The following is a 16,462-nucleotide window of genomic DNA, read 5'->3' on the forward strand; positions in this document are numbered from 1 at the left end:
TAGATAAATACAAAATGCATATTAGAGTTAGTATCTTTAACTATTTCAAACTGAAAAATAATAGAGCAGATCGAAGCAGGGGTGTAGTTTTTTTACTGAGCTGTTTCTGTATGCTGACTTCTAAAGATGTGTTTTTGCATATACACACTTTACTCTTTAATTCCATGACACATCACAAGTCAGGAGAAGAAAAACATCACATGAGTTTCACTGAGCACAATTTGATAGGGCAGCCGCTGAAGTCTACTCTGGGATGTATCTGAGCATGTGCATGTTTTTATTACACAAAAACAATTCCCTGAAAGAAACAAAGGACTTTCTTTCCCTCATAAGCATACATATGAACATCTGGCTGATTACATATAATGCTGCTTGATGTTTGTGAACCCTTTAGCATTATGTGCATTTCTGCATAAGGTTGACCTAAAATATGACAAGATATTCATGTAAGTCATAACAATAGATAAAAATAATTAAATATCTTTGTTGGCAAAAGTATGTGAACCTCTAGAATTATCAAGTTTGGTATTGGCGATAATTAGGATCAGTAGGTTCAATCAGTTGATTGATTATAAAGTGTGAGTGTGGCTCACCCTGTCCTATTCAAAAACCAAAACATCAACCTGAGTCTTTATCATCAGAGTCTGGCTTTTAGCACGCACATTTGTTAGTGCATGCCATGTCTCAGTCATATGAGATTTCTGAGGACCTCAGAAAAAATATTTGCCAATGCTCATTAGGCTGGAGGAGGTTCCAAAACAATTTCTCAGAAGTGTGGGTTTCACTGATCTGCTGTCAGGCAGATACTGTACAAATGGAAGAAATTCAGGACCATTCCTACCCTTCACAGCAGTGGTCATTCAGCAACAGCGACACCAAGAGTGAAGTGTATAATACTCTGGGAGACCTCAAAGAACCCCAGTGTAACATCTAATTTGCAGGCCTCTCATTGCAGTGGCTAATGTCTCATGCCCATGAGTCTACAATCAGACAGACTCTGAACGAAAAATAGAACGTATGGAATGATAGCATAGAGTTAAAGCTTAACCTCCTAAAATCGCAGGTTTATTACATATATATGTGTAACATAATTAATACTTCATGTGCAGTACTCCATGTGCAATATTTGTCCATGTGAAATACATGCAAAATATCCTTTTGGAGTAAAGAATATATATATATATATATATATATATATATATATATATATATATTTGATTTTTTTATTTATGATGTTTATATTGTATTATTAATTTTGTGAAGGACAAACTTCATATTTTTCATCTTTAGTATTATATAAATTGTCTATATGGTAATAAGTAACAAACTGTTCCCCTTGCTAAGTAATTAACAAGGTTAATAGTCTTTTATCTTACTAAGGCTTATTATTCAATAACTATAGGGACTTCACTGCAAACTTGCTGAGCTATTCTTAGATTAAGATTAGATTAGATTCAGTGACCCTTATTAGTCCTACAACAGGGAAATTTCACCTCTGCAATCTGACCCCTCCGTGCAGTGAAACACCACATTCACTAGGGGGCAGTGAGCACACTTGCCCGGAGCGGTGGGCAACCCTATCCGCAGCACCCAGGGAGCAGTTGGGGGTTAGGTGCCTTGCTCAAGGGCACCTCAGCTACGTACTGTTGGCTCAGGGGATCGAGGTTGGGCTGGAGGTTAGGAAAGGCTGGTTTCCTAACCTCCAGTCCACGACTGCCCCCAAACGAAATGTCCTTCAAGCCGGATGATTATAGAAGTATGCAACAAACCTTTGGCCATGTAGGGGTTTAAGTTTCCTAAAGTCCACCTGGATGATTCAGAAGACCTCTGAAATAATGTTATGTGAATGTGAAAATAGATCTTTATGGTTTTAATGAAAAATCCCATATTTGGCAAAACCAAACACTGCATACCAGCATAAAACGCTCATTCCAAATTTGAAATATGGTGGTGGCAGTATCATGATTTAGGGCTGTTTAGGGCTGTATCCTGCCTTCCGCCCAATGACAGCTGGGATAGGCTCCAGCACCCCACCGCGACCCCGAAGGATAAGCGGTTTAGATGATGTATGTATGCATGTATGCTGCTATTGGACCAGGACAGCTTACCATCATCTGATGGAACTATGAATTCTGTACTGTATCAAGTAATTCTACAGGAGGATGTTAGGGTATACATCCATTAACTGAACCTAAATAGAAGGTGGTTCCTGCAGAAAAACAATTACCCTAAAAAGCAGAATAAATGTTGAATTTGAAGTTGAAGTCCAGACCCTAATCCAATAGAAATGTTGCGGCAGGACCTCAAACTAGGCATTCATGCAAGAAAGCCCACCAACATAACAGAGTTGAAACAGTTCTGTAAAGAGGAATGGGCCAAGATTCCTCCTAGTCAATGTGCAGGGCTGGTCAACACTTACAGGAACCATTTGGTTGAATTCAATGCTGGTCAAGGGGGTCACAACAGTTACTAAAAGCAGAACAGCTGCTGCTGTATTCCATTTATAACATCTGACTGAAATGCGCTAGTCAGGCTATAACTTATATTCACAGTCAAAACCCACAACCCCCGACACTAAATAAAACAAACACCATGTACACATAAATGAAACTAACTGATAATAACAATAAGCAACATAAACAAGTCCTTTGTTGGAAGGCACCTGCTACCATGAGCCTTTGCATGTGGTTATCTGCATAGCCACACCTCTAGAGTCTCAGGTGCCAGTGCCAGCCAGCAGCAGTACACTACAATATCTTTAGGAGTAGTAATAGTATTTTGGTGTGGGATGGTTTACCTCTACAGCCTGGTTGACATCTTTGGCAAAAAAATAGAAATAAACACCAGATCAGCTTGAAATGCTTAAATGTCATCAGCTGAAAAACAGCCTTTTTAATGCTAAAAATAATCAGGGAGGCTCTGATAGCAATTCATACTGTTCCTCAGAAAAAACACAAAAATAGAAACTATACTTCACTGATTATTCATTTTATTAACAAAGATGCCAAACATTATTCTTTACTGCATTATTCAACTGGTAAAGTACTGAGTATCATTAAATACTGATAATGTGGAAATTAGGCTAACACTCCTTTCATTAACCCCTTAAAATCTCAGGCTTAGTACCTATTAAGGCTTATTATCCAGTAACTAGAGGGACATCAATACAAACTCATTGAGATATGCTTAGGCTTTAGAAGTGTGTAATAAAACTTTGGGCCTGCTGGTGGGCCCTGGCCATTTAAACAGTTCGATGCCAACAGGTTTCAGATAAACACAGTGGTTCAAACACCCTTTACAATGTACCTAGAACAAAAATGAAGGGGAATCTAGATCTCTCTGACAGATTTGTCCAGCTCCTTGGTGCATATTTTGGGATTATAACATAACTGAAACACTTCACTATGTGCATTTGTGAAATGATAGAGTGTTGTGGTATGAATATTGCTCCCATGGCTGAACAGCCTTTTCACCAAGGCACCTAAAGATAGATATTTATTGATGCTGTTTAATAAAAAATGTAATCTTGAAATATAACATTCCTTAAAAAACACATAATCAGACTGAAAACACTTTTAAAAATGTACTACATTAACTGTTACATAATTCAGATTAGCTGTAGTCTATTAACCAGCACTGGCCATCACTGTCCCCTAATCATCACCTCCACATGTCTCTAAATTTTATGTGATTTTATGTGATGTGATATGTCTCGTATGTCTATTGTCTAGAATTCTTAGCTGTTTTCTGGTTTCTTGTTTTTAGGATTCTTGTATTTCTAAATTTGTGTACAAGTTTTCTGGGTTTTTTTTATAGATTTGATTGTGTTTTTTAAAGATTGCATGATGAAGGTGGCAGGAACGAAAATGTCCTTAAACCTTACCAGTCTTTTCAACGTCTCTAAAAGTGTCTCTCTTTCTCACACATGCACACACAAACACACACGTGCGCGCGCTCACAAGAAAAATATGCTGAAACGTCTCAAATTATTTCACGTTTATTAATTAAACTTACGAACCATTATTTTGTCATGAACCATTATTCATGTCAAGTATAGCAACAACAAAAATAGTTGTTATTATTATTATTATTATTATCATCATCATCATCATCATCATCAATAATAATAATAATGATTATTATTATTATTATTATTATTATTATTATTATTATTATTATTATTATTACCAATCATCATCATCATCATCATAATCATAATAATAGTCTTAGCAATTACTCAGTTATTCCTCAGTCTGCATCATTACAGTAGCGTAAAAAGGGGAGAGAGCTTTATAAGCTTCATAAAGTTCAGTTTTGTTGGTAATAAATGACCTTCGAGTTCACATCTTCAGTGATCTGCTGTGGTTCATTGCCAAAACTCTCTGCAGCAAAGTACGAAGCTTCATCACATGCAGCCTGCAGAAAGAGACTGAATCATTACACTGTATTTCACAGTTTCACTGCTGACCATCTGATCATAATCAGACATTCTGTAGCCTTATAGTTAAGTTTATTAGAAAAGATTTAAAGTGAATTAATTACCTGATCTGCATGAACTGTGTGACCTTCAGCAGCATCTTCAACAAATAACAAGATAACAACAAATAACAACAAATCATTCAAACATGCACTATTACACTATTACAGTTCATTGCATTCATACACTAACATTAGATATTAATAATAATATCAGTTTCAGAGGTAAAACCTACCTTTATAATGACTGCTGTGTTTTCTACACACAAATAAAGCCACACTCAGAGAGATGATGTTTGACACCACTAAAACGACAGTGGTTGGGTCCAAAGCGCCTTTTTCTACAATAAGCAAGAAACATCAACTTTATAACTTCATCAAAATTTGTGGCTCTGACATACCACAAAAAATGAGCAGTGATGCGCATGAAAAACACTTACTGTTATAGAAAAATAAAATATCATAGTGATATAAATAGATCTAGAATTCTTAAACAAATACTTTTAAAAGGCTGTTATAGAGAACCAGTTTTTTTCAACACTGCTACACAACAGAAGTGGAAAGAAATGTTCAGTTCAGAACATTGAATAAATCCACATCATGTGTCATTTGTATCATTACAAAAAGAGAAAAAAGTTTCCAAATGTTACTTTGTGACAGATATTCTGAGAAAATTATATTGTCAGACAAAAAATACACTGTACACATACACGTATGTTTCTAACCATAAGCCTATTTGAATTTATTTAAAATATATAAAATATGAAATATCTGCTCTCACCTACAAAGTCCAGTTTAGTTCCGTTCCCAAAGATGATCTCTCCACACATGAGCACAGCACAGTAGTAAGTTCCAGCATCAGAGAGGCTGAGGTTTCTCTTGGGGAGTTTGTAGACACAGCTCTGTGTAGGAGAATCAGTCTCAGAGCTTTTCTTACACTCATCACTCCTGTTTCCATGAGTGTAAATGATTCCTGGATGAGATTCTCCTGATCCATGTCTGAACCAGTACACACTGTGTTCTCCTGCAGACGCATCTGTGAGTATTGAACACTGCAAAGTTGTATCTCCTCCCAGTTCAAAAGGATCTAATACAGGAGGCTGGAGAACAGCAGAGAGACTTGAAGATGAACCTAAAGAGAGGAAAATGTTCTTGTTTGATTACTGAATGTTTATAATGCAGAAAAATTGTTTCACAATTAATTGTAATAAAAATTGTTAATAAAAACAGACTATAGTAGACGAGCACCTACCTTTGAGGACTAAAACTGTGCAGCCTAATAATGCAACATCTGCATATAATGTAAGAGAACAGTAATATGTTGCTGAATCAGATGGTTCTGCATTTGAGATATTCAGAGTAAAACTGCTTTTTCCTCTCACTGCAGTAAAGCGGCCGCTCTTGTCAAAATCATTGTGATATTGTGGAGTAGAACTAAAAGCAGAAGCAATAAGAAGAGGCTTTTCTCCTGGAGTTTGTTTGAACCAGACAATCGCTGTCACATAAGAAAATGAAGTAGAACAATTCAGACTAATATTTTCCCCGACCTGAATGACCTTCAGTCCATTTAGACAGGAAATGTCTACCTTTGATGTGCTGCCTAAAAAAAATAAATAAATAAAATATAAAAACTCCATTGTTTTATTAAACAGTACACTCCATGTGCTTTCCAAGTGAACTAAACAAAATTAACTTCATTCATTCTGAAAAATAAATTTTAGAAACTCACTTAAACCGTACCTAATGCTGTTGAGAGCAAGACTATAACAGAAAATTGAATCATTTCCAAACTCTTCAGGTAATGTATCTCCTGAAGAAACAAAAATAAGCATTGGCATTAAGATTCAGTTACACATTCAATGACACGCACACACACACACACACACATAAACACACACACACATATTATATATATATATATATATGGTTTTTCTAAAGTCACTTACAGTTTTTGTAGGACAGAAGTAATCATCTGCAATCAGACAGAAGCATCACTCTGTACTTACAACTTCTACAAAAGCAGCTTTATAACACTGTGCTGAAAGCTGATTGGCTCCCATAACAGGAAGTTGAACTAAACGCTAGCCACTCACATCAGGGGGTACAAATATAGAACTAATATGCAAATCGCTACTGCTGAGTAACAAACCTGGCTCAGGTTTGTCCACAGGAAACACACCAAAATAATCATCTCAAGATCTGAAATTCAGCTTTCTGTAACAGGTTGTATCTTCAAAAATTCCAATTAATGGCTAGTGTTAACAAACTGTGATGATAATTTCATTTTAATAATTTACTGTAACAGTAAGGCCAAAAAAGACAGCACACGAATACGATTACATACATACTAGACATTGGACTGGACACATTGAAAATGCTTTTATTTACAAACCTAAATAAGCCTCCTCTTCTATAAAAGGTCTTGACACAGAAAATATCACCAAAGAGCAAAAACTCCAGTGGAACAAGAAGCAACAAGAGGCTCCAAGTTTGTGAATGAGTGTGCCTATGATGGAGATATGCAGGGCTGACTGGTACTCACTTTCAGACAGGGAGTTAAAGGATAAAGACCAGCATTTTATGGTCATCGTTTAGAGCTGCACCATAGCGAGTGTTTGGACTGGATGCATCACGGTGTGGTTTGGCACTCTGCCCAGGATCTTAGACTCCTGCAAAAAGTCTGTTAGAAGTGCTTCAAAAAGCATCTGCACTTACTTTGTTTAGTTCCAAGATACTATGGCAGATTCCACTTGCTCCAGTTCACGGAAGGGGCTTCAAAAGTGTGGTATGCATAGCTGCGCCACACACCATGCCCCCCTTCACCCAAAGGGACGTTAAATGTTGTCGTTTGTGTGGTTAATGTTGTTGTTCCTTGGTTTTGTGTATGTGTTGATTGTGTCATTTTGTGTAGCTCAGTGAGGTTTGCATCTACCAGTAAGTAATGGCTAGTGGAGACCTTGCCTGGTATGCTACGTGCCTTTTCTGCTGGTGTTAATAAAGAGCACTCCTCATAGCAGAAATCATAGCCTCCCCTGTGTCTTCTTCGCCAAGATGCTACAATATTTATTTATCATGATGCTGGATGCCTCCACTTGTTCTCCACTCTCTCCTTAGGCAAGTGCTTTCATAGCTTCACAGTGTACACCACCTGCTTTAACACCAGCTTCTGTCCACAGGCTCTGAGGACTCTCAGCAGTAAACACTGACTCTCTCTGCCTCACTCACTGAACACTGTGCAGTTTATGGCGTCGCTCTGGTATTTGAATATCTTCCACATTAAAAAAACACATTTTGGACTTTTCATCGACTTAGACTTTAGAATAAAATCCTTTATATTTATTTATTTTATTAAAACAAATAATGAACATGAACATTTTGTTTTGTCACTAACAAAACAATCATAACACTACTGAAGCTTTAATGAATGTTTCAGTAATGACTGTTTCAGTAGTGACAATTTTAGTTCATTTTGATCCTAACTCAAAAACGCTGGCCAGTACATGACTAGCTTTGAACAGGACACACATAAAATCATAATAATTTTTACTAAAACACAAAAATGTTCATTCAATTGCAGAAAATGTTTTAGCACTGCCTTCTACCCAATGACAGCTGCGATAGTCTCCAGCACTGCCCCCCCCCCACAACCCGGAAGGATAAGCGGTTTAGAAAATGTGTGTGTGTGTGTGTGTGTGTGTGTGTGTGTGTGTGTGTGTGTTTCAGCACTAACAACTCCCACTTCATTCGCTTTATTCTCTATGTATTCAGAATACATATGAAAATGAACATGAAGCACAGTGCTTTGACTTTACACTAAAAGCATTACTATGTTCTTTTCTGAACACCAAACATTTTCCCACATCTTACCTGAGTTACTCTGTACTTTCTAATAAATTTCAGATGTGATATTATATTGATTTTCATGATAAGTTGCTCCTTTCTGCCAGCTTTCCATTCAGGCCAGTTTAATGCAGACCTCTTTATATTGTCAGCCAGTGCACCTTTAGTCCACTTACAGCCAGTAAACTCTGTAACACCTTTAAAGTGACTGTTGGCCTGTCTGTGGTTTCGGTCACCTGACAAGTTTGAAGATTCTGCTTAATTGCTTTGATGCAGCTTCCACTTCCTGATCACTGAGCACAGTGCTCACTGAGAGACATTTTAGTTTGTACTACTTTCCAAATTTTGATCTAAAATCTTTTGTTTTATTGTATGGAATATTGTATATTATAGTCCTTATTATCATGCCATTCCTTCAAGATCACAGCCTGACAAATGATTATGAAGCATAGTTTTTTTAAATGTGTTTTTAAATGTTACTTGAATGGTTTACAGATACAAATCAATCATGTCCACTTAAAAGCTATATGAATATAAGCATTGTGTCTTTGATCCAGTACACTGTTATCATACTTCCAGGCCCAGACTATCCCGTAGGTTTTAAGGGCATAAGGCCCAAGCCTCAAAGGCCCCAGGAGCAATTATAACAAAACACAAAGAGCTGTCTGAGACTCGCTGTGGGGACTTTACTAGTGGCAGAGCAAAAAAGTAGACTGATTTCTAGAGATTGCATTAATATTCATTTTTACTAGTTGACCATATTTTAAAAACCATGAGTTTCCTGGACATCAATGATAAGTAGCTTGTTAGTAACTTGCTACACTGTAAACAATTGTTCATCAGTTTAACCTAAAAAATGTACTTTATGTGGTAACAAGTAAATTAAGTAGTTTTATTAAGTTCAAAACTACTTTGATTCAAAGAATTGTTCCTTCAGTGTATTGATTTAGGTTGAATACAACTATCTAATTTAGTCTGAACTGACACACTATATTTTACAGTGTAATAAAGGCTGGGGTGGCAGATACTGTGCTTGACACACCTCTCACCGGCTCCGCTGAAACCACTGCTCCTCACTCTGTTGTGAACTTCAACTCCCAGAATCCTCTGGGAGGTCACCTGACTCCGGACTCAGTACCATCCACCTTTCACGTTCTGCCTCCCCTGATTACTGATTTCCACCACCTGTATCTCACCTCATACAATCTGTCTGTGTTCACGCTCACTTTGTGAAGTATTGTGTCAGCCTGCTGTGCTTTTTTGAGCCGTTTGTTTTTGTTGGTTTTCCTGGTTTGTGACTTTGCTTAGCTTTCTCGTTTATGAATTCTGCCTGACCCTTTTGACTCTGTTTTGCCTTGTTTATGTTCTGACATTTTTGTCTGCTTTTTGACTCTGTTTTTGTCTTTCCTTTTACATGCCCATTGGCCTGTGTTTGACTTTAGATTGTTTTTGGATTCCATTACTGGTTTTCCCCTTTAATAAGCGTTTAAACCAACAGCCTACTCTGCTTGCGTCTGATCCTTCCAGACACCTCACAGTGGTTGAAAGGGCGTTGCAGAAAAGAATTTTTGTTGTTGTATTTCAGTAAGTTTCAGTCTCAGTCAGTCAGCTCTCAGAAAATCAGCTCTCCCAAAGAGTTTTAACTGGCTTTGGTTGCCTGCGCTTCTTTTCCCTGGCATTATCAGTCTAATGGGAAACAAACAAGTGTTTCTTAAGGTAAATGCCAGTAGCATTTTGAGCAAAATACAGGCCTAGTGGCTGAACCAGGACACATTTAGACTACCCCCTTTTAAGAAATTATTCCAGAATTTTTGAATGTTTGATGCTGTAGTTGGAAAGTAAACAAGATATCCTTGTGACTTTGCCGACCAGTACTACACAAATAAGAGTTTGTTGCGTCATGCTTAACGGTCTGTGATTGGTCATTTTGCATGTCAGCCAAATGGCCCTTTCCTATTACAGATGGCAGTTCTCAAAACCTACTCATTCTGGTTTGAGAGCCTGTATTTCAGCAAAGTTGAACTCTTTGGATTGGTTTTATTTTATATAGTATTTCCACAAAAATAACAAGAACTTAAATTTTCCTGAGGTTAGGGAACCAACCTTGTGACCAGAAGATTGCCGGTTTGATCCCTTGAGCCAACAGTACATGACTGAGGTGCTCTTGAGCAAGGCACCGAATCCAGACCTCGTGTAACTTGCTATGATAATCATAAAACATTTAGCCAGGAAGGGGTCCTTCAAACATGTATGCCCAGAGTCCTGTAACTTGATGATCAAGGCCATACCACAACATACCACAACACTGATGACAGTATGTTGTGGTATGGCCTTGGAGGACTTGATAGGGGAAGCTGGGGGGACAACTGCCATCCCGGTGCTCCCATGGTTGAAAAAGTGTCAGTAAAATGCCCTCGAGAGTAGCAAAAATGAGAAGAAGTGCCATATTGGCTGCCCTTCACATTATAAAAAATGACTCTGTGCCCTTTAAAGTGCCACTTTATCAATAAATTATGATGATGTGCCCTCTAGACAAGAAAATTCAATAAGGTGTTTTAATAAGTGCCCTTCTAGTGGACAGAATGTGATGGTCTAAACATGAAATTCCCTATGGGTACCCTTCCGATGGAAAAGGGTGCCGTTATGAAGTTCTCTATGCCACCCCTACATGAGGGTCCCCCAAAAGGTGCCCTTTTCCGGTAAAAGAAAATAGGATGCAGTGCTGTATAGTGTACTGCTACAGGTGAGAAAATATAATGAAGTGCCCAGTTAGGTGCTCTTCTAATGGAGAAGTGCCCCTGCACTGGATAAAATGTGATGCAGTGCTGTAAAGGGTGTCCCTACATGTGTGAGAATGTGTGGAAGTTTCCTGATGGATGCCCCTCCAGTGGAGAAAATGTGATGGTGCCATATAGATGTTCTCACAATGGTATAAACTTGACGTTTCCAACCATGAAATTGATTTCTTTTTTCACTTCTGTTGTGTAAGAGTGTAAAATTGATGTAATTACGATGTTTTTATTTTTTGCTACACAATAGTTGATTTAGGTTCAGTTAGTTTCAGTAAGTAGTGTAAAGCCTTCTCAGAAGGTTAGAGGCTGTTACTGCAACAAAAAGAATAAAATACCTTTGATTTTAATATAAACATTGGATGAGGAGGTGTCTACAAACTTTTTGACATATTATGTATATTCTGTGCTTGAGTCGACAATGCAAGCACAGTTTTTGCAGAGAAAACATGCTCTGTGCAGAAAGGACAGAGCATTTTTTCTGTATTATGTTTCTTCAAGCCTTTATTTACTTTATTTATTTACTTTAATTATTTTAAAAGGGAATTTCACATTTCTCAGAATTTCTGAATGATTAAATTGGTAATATATAAGCAAAATCATTCAGAGTGGGTTGATGTGAAATGGTTGATTGTAGAGAAATAATCTACTCAGATTTTCTTCATTGTGACAGTGATGGGAATCGGGAGGCACAGTGTCAACAACACAAATATAGCCATTTTATAGAGTTTTTATATGTGATGATGATGGTAAAATAATATTAAATCTGAAAAAAATGACAAAACTTTATCTCAGAACTATCTTAAAACAATATATCAGGCATCAGGATGCACGACACATGAAGAATTAGTAGAAAATTAAACTAAATCTAAAAAGAGCTTTACAATTTTATATGAATTAATGGACATACATGTGTTACCAAAAACAATGTTTGCAAAGTTCATGAAAACACTGAAAATATACAGTTGCTAAGCTTTAATAATAAAGCTTTGTGAAGCAAACCTGATAAGTGAACTAACAACCTGTCCACATGTGTGTTTGAAAGCCATTATGTGGTCAGCAAACTTTAATATTTTAATAATTATTATAGATACAATTTAATTCTATTCACAGTAGACAAAAATTTACTGAAATTGTAAGTCATTTCAGCAAAATAAAGTTAATGAAAATGCTTTATTCACAAAGTGACACATACAGAGATATGGTGATTTACAGTAATTATGACATTCTATATTAATCTCTGTGAAATGAACAGAGTAGTTATGATGACAGTAGATTTCCAGGTTTGACAGTAACTCTGATGTTGTTTCTACTGATGGGTCTTTACCTGTGTGTACACAGGCTGATCACTGCTGTTCTTTGTTTTGCTTCTTCTTGAGGAGGAAGACTGAGCAAAGTTTAGAGCTGCATAGTTCAAGACGTCAGTGTCTTCAGCCTGATAGACCACACAACCACACATGTAGCAGTTATACATGATGAGCAATAGAACATGTCGGAATGTGGAATAAATCAGACTTCAGTATTTAGTTGGAATGATTGATACAGAGTAGAGCAGGGCACAACCTAACACACACAACCTCACATATTTTGCTTTTTGCTTAATAAAAAGCATTTGGGCAAGATTCCTTTAAATAGATTTTGCCTATATGTAATGTATAGCATGGTGTCAATGAATTTGTGCATAAAAAAACTTTCCAAGACTGACTGGGCTGTAGAGATTGCCTTACTGTGTATTTTTCAGTGTGCACTATGTTTAGCTGAGCTGCTGTAGCTCTTTGTAGTTTCTCAGCATGTTTGCTCAGTACTTAGTGTGCAGCATTGTTTTAAATGAAACAGCTTTATTTAAATTATACAGAGCTGTGCTGTCTGTAGGGGCTGCGTTTCACATAGCATAAACAGAGTGTTTTCGTATAGTGTGAGTATAGAAATCTTTGCACGTACACAATGGTCTATTCAAACTTACAGTGTGACTCACCAAAGAACAAGATTTCAAAAATCACACAGTGTATGTCTGCCTTTACTGGACTTTCAGTTACAGCTGGATCAGCCAATCAAAATAATTCAGATGTAAAACTCGACATGTGAGCTCCTCAGATTAGTGTTGGATGTGATTCCTGCTGTGACTGAGCTTACAATTGTACAGAAGCACTGGAACAAAATCCACCCTCCAGTGCAGTGCTACTCGATCCAAAGTAACTAAAGTAGCATAGTTAGCTAATGCACTTCATTTAATTCAACTATATTTTAATGATTTAACTGTTAAGGTACGTAGCACTCAGACTAACAACTACTTAATTTTAAGCAGGTAATTTATTATGGTATCTGGTGAGTACTAAAAAATATGTACTCTGTCTGGACGCCTTAGGCAAATGACGTTTGTTGACTTTTCTGAGTGAAAATAAGGTAAAACATCCTCCACAGAGAACACACTTCTGCACAATTTAATGCACACTGTGTATTTGATAAATTTAACACATCGAAAAAAAAAATCAAATCTGGCCTGTGCAAAAGTGACGGCATCTTTTATATAATTTTTTCCCAATATGTTAAACTCAGCAACTAAATAGAAATTGTGCTGTAACATTTGCAGCAAAATGACATATTTGAATGCATTCTCTGCGGAGTACTTATTTTCTCTAAATCAACAAAATATGTAATGTTAAAATATTAAAATATCTCAGTCACATTTTCATGTTAGTTTGTGCCCCACTCTGCTCTACACTAAATGCAATGATAATTCTGAAGATTACATACATCACATCTCAGTTTCTAATATTGATATAAATTATATCATCGGAACTGCAAATGACAATCATCTAAGTCTGATAGGGTAAACAGAAAGACAAAGAAGAAAGTGATCAAATCACCTGGTTTATAATGTGACTTTCAGCAGCACCTTCAACAAATAAGACGTAAATCAATCAAACATATTACATTATTACAAAAATTAGCAAAACATATTTAACAGAAATAATCATATCTCAGTCTCACGTGTAAATCCTACCTTTATGATTGTGGTTGTGTAATTTTCTGCACAGAAATAAAACCACAGCTATGGATATGATGCTTGACACTGCTAAAACCAAAAGAGTTGGGTCCAACACACCTTTCTCTGTAATAATCAAGAAATCAAATTTTTGGTTTCAAAATTTTTATTTCAAAACTTTTCATCAAAGTCATGCAGAAAAAAAACACAAATTGAACTGAAAAAAATAATTTTATTTATTTCAAAAAAAGAAAAACATCAAAATATATGAATTTTATTAATTTTCTAAACATTCTAAAACAAATAGATACAAATGGCTTTGTGACTTGATACAACCGTAAATACACACCCAGCTGCACTACAGAAGTAAAAACCCTCCGTATCATACTGTTTATATCATTTCTACATACACTTCACCTCTACTGTGTGGCAGATATTCTGAGATAATTACATTGGTTCTGGATTTGGCTTGAAGCTATTAAAACAAACTGAAAATATCTGCTCTTACCTACAAAGTCCAGTTTAGTTCCATTCCCAAAGATGATCTCTCCACACATGAGCACAGCACAGTAGTAAGTTCCAGCATCAGAGAGGCTGAGGTTTCTCTTGGGGAGTTTGTAGACACAGCTCTGTGTAGGAGAATCAGTCTCAGAGCTTTTCTTACACTCATCACTCCTGTTTCCATGAGTGTAAATGATTCCTGGATGAGATTCTCCTGATCCATGTCTGAACCAGTACACACTGCGTTCTCCTGCAGACGTATCTGTGAGTACTGAACACCGCAAAGTTGTATCTCCTCCCAGTTCAACAGGATCTGATACAGGAGGCTGGAGAACAGCAGAGAGATTTGAAGATGAACCTAAAGAGAGGAAAATGTTACAATGCAGAAATGCTGAAGCTTCAAAATTAATGGTATCTAATAAAAGCAGACTGTAGTAGACGAGCACCTACCTTTGAGGACTAAAACTGTGCAGCCTAATAATGCAACATCTGTATATGATGTAACAGAACAGTAATATGTTGCTGAATCAGATGGTTCTGCATTTGAGATATTCAGAGTAAAACTGCTTTGTCTTTTCACTGCAATAAAACGGCCAGTCTTGTTAAAATCATTGTGATATTGTGGAGTAGAACCAAAAGCAGAAGCAATGAGAAGAGCCTTTTCTCCTGGAGTTTGTTTGAACCATGCAGCCGCTGACATATAAGAAAATGAAGTAGAACAATTCAGACTAATATTTTCTTCGTCCTGAATGACCTTCAGTCCATTTAGACAGGAAATGTCTACCTTTGATGTGCTGCCTAAAAAAAAATAAACAGTTGAAAATGTGAAACTCTATTATATATTTTGTATATTTTATATGACACACTACAGTCCATGTGTTTGAACAACAAAGGGAAAAAAGTGCTGAAGCACTACCTAATGCTGTTAAGAGCAGAACTGTTACATAAAATCCAATCATTGCCAAACTCTTCAAGTAATGTGGCTCCTGAGGAAAAATATAAAAAGCATTAGCATTAGAATTCATTTATATATTTAATATTATACATATGTATAGTTTTATAAGACGTCACTTACAGTTTTTGTAGGAAGTAGTCATTTGAGATGCATGCATCAGTCTGTACTTAAACCTCCACAAGAGCACCTTTATAACTCTCTGGCAGAAGCTGATTGGCTCCCGTAACAGAAAGTTCAAATGGGCACCAACCACTCACATCAGTGTGCATAAATAAAGAGCTTAATATGCAAATCACTACTGCTGGGTTACAGGCATGGTTTATCCACACCACTTACTGTGCTAGTAAGAGCACACAAAGACAGAACATAAACATCATTAAATACAGCCAAGATCCACCACATTTCTTTGCAGTAATCAACTTGAAATAAGCAGTTTTTGGTCCTGGTGGTCCATGATCAACGTTCTGTGCTGTTTAAGGACCACCCTCTTGAATGTCTTCATGATGTGGGAAGTGAGTGCCTTGTGTCTGCGGTCCTTCTCTGACAATAATGATTTCACTGAGCTGCATTTGAAATAGAACACATAATCCAATTTATTATTAAAACAGGGTCAAATACTCCAGTGGAAATATGAAAGAAGCAACAAAAGGCATCAAGTTTGTGAAAGGTACTGCACTGAACTAACTCATGAAGATTATGATGAGTGTAAACTCTACCTGCAGTTCTCTGCTACCTTCTGGCCCTGTCATGTCAGGATCATCTAAGTAAGGCAATAGGTGGGTTGCATTGTCAGGAAAAGCAATAGAGGCAGAACACAAAACCCTCACAGAAAAACAACCTGTTAGGTTCATGGAATAAACTCACATTACAAGCAAACAAAAGGCAGCTTATATTAGATTACATACATGTATTAGG

Source organism: Colossoma macropomum, unplaced genomic scaffold, assembly GCF_904425465.1.
Source record: "Colossoma macropomum unplaced genomic scaffold, Colossoma_macropomum, whole genome shotgun sequence".
NCBI lineage: Eukaryota > Metazoa > Chordata > Actinopteri > Characiformes > Serrasalmidae > Colossoma > Colossoma macropomum.